The sequence below is a fragment of the Oculina patagonica genome, chromosome 2, assembly GCF_052425735.1.
Source record: "Oculina patagonica isolate OP01 chromosome 2, crgOcupat, whole genome shotgun sequence".
Taxonomy (NCBI): domain Eukaryota; kingdom Metazoa; phylum Cnidaria; class Anthozoa; order Scleractinia; family Oculinidae; genus Oculina; species Oculina patagonica.
In genome coordinates, this window is record NC_135759.1 from 9689439 (window position 1) to 9698912 (window position 9474).

The 9474-nt window shown below is 40.2% G+C and overlaps 1 pseudogene; it reads right to left on the reverse strand.

The window, feature by feature from the left end:
- Positions 1-3317: 3317 nt before the first annotated feature.
- On the reverse strand, positions 3318-4221 carry LOC144637983 (uncharacterized; annotated as a pseudogene).
- Between the last annotated feature and the right edge of the window lie 5253 nt (positions 4222-9474).

The following is a 9474-nucleotide window of genomic DNA, read 5'->3' on the forward strand; positions in this document are numbered from 1 at the left end:
ATTTGCATGTACTTGTAAAAATGAACTATCCAAGCTCTCAATGAAAGCGCTCTAATTTCCGGCATAGTTGTGGGCAATAAGCTTTATTTACCAAGGGAATAATCAACTAACTAACTCTAAACACTTATATATTTCTGTCTCTCCCGTCAATAACAGAGCCTTCGCCTTTATCATTGGAACCCTCAAGCGATAACAAGTAGTCTTTCGAAAGCTTTCAAGTCACCCTTAAGGAATCGAGTGCCCTTCATATTTCAATACAATACAAGACATCGGCAGGTCTTGTGAGCCACCTATTGTTGATAAATCCCATTTAAATCCCTCGTAACAAGTGTGACTATCGTTTGTAATCCTGTTTAGATCAGAGAACATTCTTTACGTAGAAAGGCCCATAGAATGATGATTATGTTACTTAAGCAACTATTGTCTGGGCTTGAGCTACTGAAAGCCCCATCCAAAGAAATTTTGGTAAATACATCGAGCTGAAAAATTGTGGTTGCCACGTGATTGTCCGTCCCTCCGTCCAAACGTCCGTACGCCACTTTCACTATGCAAACGCAAACACCTTAAAAAAAAACTTAAAGCAACCATTCACCACTAGTACTTTCTTGTTTGCAAAGTTATTGTCGTTACTTTATTTATAAGTCGGCACTTAAATTTCGATTGCTCAGATAACACTTATAAATAATCATTTCCCAGTCCCTTTAATTTTTTCTAATTCTGATCAAAAAACAATGTAATTTGATTTTCTCAAATGCAGTGGTTATTGACGATGAAAATTTCAAAACAAAACGACATGGAAAACAAAGGCGGAAGAAAAGTGAATAGTCAGGTCGCTTAGCGTAATAATCGTTACCGGCGTGATAAAAGCACCAATTTTTGCATGCGGACTCTTTTCTATACCTTATTCAAGTTTATACGTGGCTCCATCCGAAATGTTGTATTTTTCTCGAAATTTAAACAAGAACGTTTTTAGTTCATTTGCATAAATTAATAAAAGCGGTTCCGCGATTTTTCCTTTCGTAATCGGTCGATTAGATTTCTCAGAGGATTTCCGTTGCCATTTTTTACAGGCATCTAGCAGAGTACCTGATATTTAATCCGGTGTGATTAACCCATAAGCCAAATTTAGAAGAAAAACACGCTATTTGCAGGTTCCCTAACATCTTACTAATGAAAGACTTCGGCGGCTTTAGGTTTGAAGAATTAATCGAAATTAAAATATCCTAGACGAATGAAATTACCCTAAAACCTTCACAATGATTAGTTTTAGACCATACGTCAGTCAAAATTTCACGAACGTCAGGGGCGGATCTAGCCGGGCGTTGGAATAAGTGGCTAGCCACCCCCTAGTTTCAAAAATATAGCATAAATAACATGAAAAATATAAGCGAAATGGCACTCGGTAATGTGTAGAAATCGTTGACATTTTCGGCTAAAAAAAGGCCAATATATTTTCTTACATTTACCCTCTTCTTTTTCCAAAAAACCTGTGGCTTAAATAAAATAGCAAACAAATATTTGCTAACTTCCGCATCCCCCTCCCCCCACATTAAAAGACCTGGAACCGACCAGAGAGCTTTGCCAAATTTAATTTTCACCAAAGATTTGGGACACATCAATCTTAACTTTGTCGGACACTTTTAATATACTTTGAGTAGGAATGTACCTACAACGTTTTTTTTTTTTAAATTGAAAAGTTGGATCGTGTCACTTATTTTGAGACCCGCCGTGGAGATTGCACTTGCATTTGCAAAGTGGTGAACACTTGAGCTGCGCTTTGCCACATTTGAAACTGGAACAGTCGCCCTTACACGAGCACTTTATCAGCTCTCGGCATGCCTTGGACAGCTCTACAACTGTCAACCAAACGGGTACCCACGCACTACCAACTTTGGTCCAAGCAAATTCCGCTGGTGAGGGGATGTCCTGCTGAGCATCAGTACAAGTGGTCCAGATTGAAGCCTGGTACAACGCCCGTTTGGTGTGTTGTAGCAAAGCATTCTCTGTCGGCGGCATCTACTCCATTGGAACGTTCTTATGACAGAACAGTTCTCTAATTGTTTGGTTAATGGAGTGGGACATACTCATTTTGTCGTATACGATGATTACCAGCCGTTCAATTTTTCGAAAGTGCTTACAGTCGGAATCCAGTGACTGAAACGGATGGGAGGCTAACTAGGCCAGTGTTTCTGTTACCTCTTCAAATGCCAGCCAAGCCTGCCAGAACGACCTTTTGCCCTTTCCCCTAAAACTGGATGTCGTGTCACAACCACACAGAGCGTGAAACATTAACAGTGCCTTTGACTTACTTGCTCCAAGAATGTTGTAGATGGCATCGACACTGTGAAGCTTGTAGCTTTTGCCTACACCAAACGCAATCCAGATGTCAGCTAAAGGGTGAGACTGTAACACCTTGTGAATTGCACCAACTAACACAACTACAACGTCAGTGTCCACTGTACGAACCTGTACCGTTTTACACCCCTGCTGTAGTGCGTGCAACACATGAACTACAATTATTGTGTCGGCTTCTTCATGATTGCAGTTTGGCATTGGATTTGTCGAAGGTACTGCTACCACTGATTCACCAGCTGTGATGTAAACGGACTTGCCTTGTGGGAAGGTATAGGTTGCCACTTTAGTCGTCAAGAAGTCAAACAGCTCTGTCTTTTGATGAATCGCGGAGAAAGTCCATCCAGTTTCGTGGAAGCTTGGTTTCTCCGGACACCTTTCTACGTATCCCCTTTCCTCGCTTTTCACGGGTAGACTCCTTGATGCTTTGGGAGCTATACGTATCACACACAACGTCCAACCTTGCAGTGCCATGAAGCTGTTTATCTAGGTGGGGGATGAAGACTTCTTCTGTATATTCGTTGAACGTTTTGATTCCAGTAGTAGGCGGGCAGTGGACGACAACAGCACCATCCATTACTTTGCAGTCAAATGCTTCAAGTGGCGTAGATTGCTGAGATGGCTCAAGACATTTCATTAGTTCAGACTTTGTGCCGGATAAATAAAGTTTGCCAAGCTCCGACAAAGAAGGTGGAAAAAAATGAACTTCATGTGAAAAGAATTCATCTAAATCCCCTTCACGGCTTTGCATGGAGATATACAGCTGGCCGAAAAGAGACACGTTGTTCTGAAGAACTTTAATCTTCTCGCCTTGTTTTTACTGCATCTTAGGAGAAGGCTTTTTAAACAGCGCAAGATCGTTCCTCTTGATTGGTTCGTGAATGGAGCGTGTTCGTTCTTCAAGCACATTTTTGACAAAGTCCTTGTACTGCTCCTTGCCTTTGTCTTCAATGTGTATCCAATGTTCAATGTGCATCCACCACTGACTCATCCGCGCAGTCAGGACTATCTAGCGTTATCAGATCCGAAAAATCGGCCAAGAACGGATTGCCCATCTTTCTGATGGTGTCACAGAGACTAACGACTTGCTTCTGAAATGTCGTCTGCGTTGATAAGCCTTGCTCGTGGTTCTGAAATATCTGTGGGTTATCTGGATATTCGTCTGGAAATAAGTCCTTCTCAAATTGTTTCTGAAGTCTCGAGAGCTCTGGTCCTGAGAGCATCCAGCGCCTGAAGGCAACAGGGTTTTCTGTGAGTCCAATACAACCACCCGAACCTTTCACGCTGCGGTTTTCTTGCTCGTGAGCATGGTCGAAAGGAATTGCAGAAAACGCTTTGCCGGTTTTTGAAACCACCCAGTTACCGTGACCCTCGAACTCCTCCTTGATAGGTTGAGGCAATGACTTCATGTCTCTGATATGGACAGGAACCCAGCTTGCGTAATTCACATGATCCAATCCAAAAAAACAGCGGTGCTAGTTCCTCTAAAACGTTTGCATATAGAGGAAAGTTCCTTTGCCTGTGAGCTCGGACAAAAATCAGAATAAGAGTTTCGTACCGTAAGATAAGGTCGCAGAATATAAACGTCGGACTCTTAGTTTTCATCTTAGTTCTCCAAACTGATTCTGACTCTTCATATTCTTGAGTCTTAGAGAGAAGGAAAGCTTCCCGTTGAAGGATCTGCAAGGTCAAGAACGTGACTTGGTGGGCATATCTATTACGGGCAAGGTGAGTTACGTTCAACATAGATTCAGAAGTCCCAGCAGAAGCTAATTCAGCTTTTGTCAGAGCCGCCGTCCATCCAGAACCTTGCAACATGTCTCCGAGTGTGTTCCAAAGGGCCATTTCCGTGTGCAAACCACCAAGCATAACGACATGCTTTGATTCTCCGTGAGTGGCTGGAAATTGCCATTGGATAAGTTTGGCCAGGGCAAATAATGGCTGATCAAATGTTGCGACTAGAATCTGGCCTGGATTAAGGAACTGAAACGCTTGCCTCAACACATTCATTCCGTGCTTAATCATCGCGGGGGTGGCGGACTTCTCATAGAAGAGAGGGAGCAGTGCACAGAGAGCTTCATAAGCGTGAAGTGGTAGCTCCTGTGACGCATGATAGGCTGCCCATGCGATGGCGTCTTCTTTATTTAGGTCTGCCTTCTTCAATAATTGACTTGAATTTTCCACCCATTTAATTTCCTCTTCTTTTGCTTGATCCAAACATTTCTTTGCTGGTTTCATGTCACACTTTGGAACCAAGACGTTAGAGTTGGTAATGGCAACAGCTGGAACAGTTGTATAAGCTTCAGGGAGAATGTGCTTTCTAGGTGCAGCTGGAGGAATCGTAACTGGTGATCTACTTTCACCCGGTTGGTTCTCAGTTGGAAACTGCAGGAGACTGATGCCAGTACCATGAAAAGAGCTTTTGAAGTAGTTGAGGACGGGTTATGGTCGAGGTTGTCCAAGGCACCAACAGTAAACAAACCTTTACGCAGGCAGGCAGGGGATACAATCTCGTCTTCTTCAAAACGCTCGCACGTGGCTTCTGCTATCCACTCTTCAAGCTTTATTACCCTGTCATAGGAAACAGAAATTCCCAGCTCGTGTAACTGCTGGATGATCTGCTTACATCTCGTTAATCCATGTATTTTCAAGCCAATGTAAACTGGTAGAGGTGGCTCACGCTCCAATGAGTGCCTTGTTTGCGTACTGGATTCTTTCGATTTTTTCTTTGTGTTGTAGACAATAGCCTGGTCAACGGTAAGGCATGCTTGGGACTCGTGCTTTTCTTGCTTTTTCAAACTGACTCCATTGAAAATTAAAGAAATCAATGTTTTGAGGCTTGATGGTAATGACGCTTCTTGGCAATTTTCTGGAAACGATCCATCAAATTTAAACGCATCGTGGTTGAAAATTTCCTTTCTAATTATTGACGCTGTCTTGGCCAAAATTAGCGCGTCCTCTGTGAAGTCGCGTTTCTTCAATGCTTCCTTAAGCATGTTCCGCATCCCTTCTTTGAAAACCAAAATAGTGTTTTTTTCCGTCGGACTGTTCTTGTGCTTCTTGAAAGTGTTCTAACAATTGCCTCTTCAGTCTGGTCTTGTTCACAGACTTCTTGTTTCCGAGATCTTCGAGGCGCTTTACATATAAAGAATGAAGCTCTGCTAAATTTAAATACCTTGTTTCCGGAATTGACTTCCCTCTCAATGTAGCTTGTTAGCTCTACAAAAACCCGCGAGTTGTTCACGCTTTCGTCGACTTTCTTGCCATCCTATTTTACGTTCGCATTGCAGCTACGATAACGGTTCCTCAGTTCCACCAAGCACTTTAGATGATATCGGGTGCCTTTCGCAATTAGGTCAGTGCCAACGATTTTCACAAGCAAATTCGGATCATTTAACTCAGTAATCATTCTTTTAATGTTTGTGTCCGCATCAGAAGTAGATACCTGGTGGAGTTCTCCCCCGTCAATACCTTTTTCGCACAAAAAACACAGGCTATTATCCAGCTTTTGGCGCTTGCAGCGAGGCTTCTCTTCACTTTCCGCAACATTTGGTTTTCGTTTCCTTTTTGCTCGTTCTAACTTGCAGTTGTTGAATTTTGAAAGGCAAGACTTATGCCATGACGCACGATGGAATGCAAAATGTTCTGAAGATTGATCGTTTCCAAAAGTTACAATAAATGGCAGGGCATCGATGGAACGAAACTCTTCAACGTTCTTCAGAAAAGCTGCATACGCCTCTGACTTGTTCCCGTTCTGGGCAGGGTTGTCCAAAGGGCATTTTAAGGTTTCCTGTTTTTTTTTTTTTTTTTCTGGCATGTAATGCAAAGGCTCCAGTCTATTTCCATGTTGAGCGGCCACACACTACAAGCGCATAATTGCCATAATAAATATTTCGGAATACGGCATTTTAAAAATTAAAATTTTAGCGAAAAATTCAACACTGTCTTCAATTTATCTATAATTTTTCAACATTTAAGAGTAAATCTGCAAATTACTTACGGAAAAGAGAACTATTTCCTCCTGTCCCACTTTCATCGCATCACTCCAAAATGGCGTGGTAGCAGTTCTTGAAAGTTTGCACGTGATCGAAATGATTAGCAAATTATGCAGATTGTAATTAAAAATTCAGGTGGAGCCACGGATAAAATTTTTTAATAGTCTTTAAAGAATCATTCTGCAAAGTTTGGTGCTTTTATCAACCGTGTAACGATTTCTCCAAAAATTGGCCCTAAGCGACCTGACTAGAAATGGTGTGCCGTTGTTTCCAAACAAAGGGTTGAAAACGACAATTACACGTTTATTAAAGTGATCTGAATTCGAAGTATAAATATTAAGAAAACATGTATTTTTCCGAAGTCTAGTTATGTAATTGGCGACAAGTAAAGTAGAGTAAATTTATCCTCAAGGAGACGAGTTTAAGCGCACTGAAACTAGCGCGAAGAAGAAAGAGGAAGAAAGAAAACAGGCAAAAAAGTAGCAGGATAGGATATGGTTTTTGACGTTCTTACTCCTTAAGAGGAATATCCGTTTTTCCCCTTTTGCCATCGTTTATGCTGGTGTAATCCTTAGATATGGTTCCTTTAAGGTAAATAGCTAAACGTCCAGGACGTCTGTAATTCTGCAATAGAGTTAGCGGTTTTAGATGTAAGAGAACCTGTTCAGCACCCAACTATCTTAGATTAAATGAAATGACCCTCACCCCCCCCCCAATTCAACCCCTCCGAAAAATATTATGCTTGCGGTAAAGTTGTGTATATGATCATTAAAGTTGTTAAGAGAAAATTTCTAGAAGAATTCAACAACATTCGGCAATGCTATGAAAAATTGTTCGCTTATCCTCTGCATGAAGGTAGTTCTTATTAAAACTAAAAACGTTATGTTGTTTTTTTTTCTTCAAATATTTTTATTTTTCTGAGAAAAACGAATTTTTCGATTTGACGTCTAGACTCGTCTAGACTCGATTGAGAGGGTACAAATTGGGTTGAAATCGACCATTTTCATTCGATTCGCATGTCAAAACGATCAAGCGCAGAAAGAAAAATAAATACAACCGGTTTATTGCATGACTCTTCCTTGTACAAAAAAGCATGGCTTCAAGAGTTTTGGTTTAATCTTATTATTTAACGGTAAACAAAACTAGACTATTCTCACGCAACATGAAAGTCGGTCGGTCAAAAGAAGGGGAGGGAGTTTGAAAGAAAAATGAAGGATATTATTAGTTGACGAAGGAAGGAAAAGCGAACGAGCAGAAATGCATAGGATAAAGGAAAATAGAGATGAACATCTCAGTCCTGCTCTTTGTTTATTTTATTGTATAACGTTGAACCACATTGTTTAATTTTTAACTAAATGCCACAATGGGCGTTAATTGTGGCAACATTAATTGTCCATTGCCGAGTTACCTTTGCTTATGTTTCAAACGAAACTCGTTGCAAACGTTCTGATAGGATAATAAAAGAATTTTTTCCGGGCTTTGTTAGAAACTAGAAGCTAAAGGTAAATCGGAAATGGCCTATTACTTTTATTCTTTAATAATCAGCAACATTTCTTTTTCTTGTTTTGTGGCTGGCTCTGAATCTGCATCTAAACAATGACATGAAAAGCAAAACAAAAATAAAATAAGACAACTGGAAAGTGGATCTCATTATTTTGTCACTTTTAAATAAGAAGACGCGGAGTAGATATAAACATCGATTCGATTCGTTTAATAATATTTGCATTGAGTTCCTTCCTGAGAAGCAAATCACATTTAGACGTTATAAAGTCCATGTGAAAAAGAAAGAGGGCATAACAAGCCAAGTAAATAAGAAGAAAAAAAAGGGAACATATTTCCAAGGCAAATACAAGTAAGCCTGACTGTTAATAGATACTCATTTGGAAACCTACAACCGAAACGACGAATCGTTGGCACTAAGGGATAACTGTTGTCTCTTCCGCAACAGTCACGGGGATAAGACACTTTGTTCCGTTATATACTCTTTTGAGGAAATATTAAAAACGAGATGGCGATTAGAGTCTCATTAGCCCTTGATAAGAGCAATTCAAGACGTCTTTAGCTAAAACTTTCTTACACATGTTTGTTCTTTGCGAGAGCATTTCAAAATTCATTTCACTTCTTCAAAGTAATTTAGTTTTTTTTTTACTTACTAAAATTACTGTGGCCAATGAAACTTCTTTGTGATGGTTTTAATGGCCTTATCATGATTGATCAGGGTACTCTTCTTCTTGCCTGTAAAAGAAGCATTAGACGTTGTGTGAACAGGAATTTTTACGATTTCGTTCTTTAGCAAAATGTAATCTGCAGATTGCAGACAGAATTGCTGTGACCGTTTTTTTTTTTTTTACCATAAATAGACCACTTAGGCTATAATTGCGGGCAATGCTTTCTTGAGTTCTTAATGGCTGTTTTTATGGGGCATACGACAGGTAAACGCATAAGTATAAGCATAAGCATGGGCTCATAAGAATAATGCACCCACACACATATAAGGTGGGGGTTTTGGCACAAATCGAGACAACTCGCTCGGCTCACCCGGGCTCTCCTCGCTCCTTGTCTCGATTAGTGTCCAAAACCCCACCTTATATGTGTGTGCAAAAATCGCGAGCGGCACCCAAAATCTCTGCAGCTTGAGCGCTCACAAATATCACGCTTAATTGCTGTGCCAGAAATAATTCCTATTGAACAAATGCTTCCATTGGGTATATCAACCAAGATGACTGCTGCAAGTTATTCGCAAGAAGTTTTGCAAGCACTCTTGAGAGAAATACGCGAATTTCAAAGAAATCCACAATGGAACAATAACTTTTTATTGGTCCAATCCGATTTCAACGAATGGCTACGCGTGTGGAAAATGACCATACCAGATGGTGACCAGGCCAGCAAAGACCTTTTTGTCTTTCAAAAGAAAACAAAATCAAAGTTTGTTGATTTGGTAAAGAATGAAATAAGAGATTTGAAAAGCGCAAAAGTAAGTTTTGAAATAAAAATAATGTTCACAAAAGAAAATTTTGAGACTGGTGTAACACAAGAGATGGAGCATTATTTTAAAGAAAAACAACCGCACGTTTTTAACGAACACAATAAAAATCAGATAAAACAAGAGATTGAAAGATTTATTGAA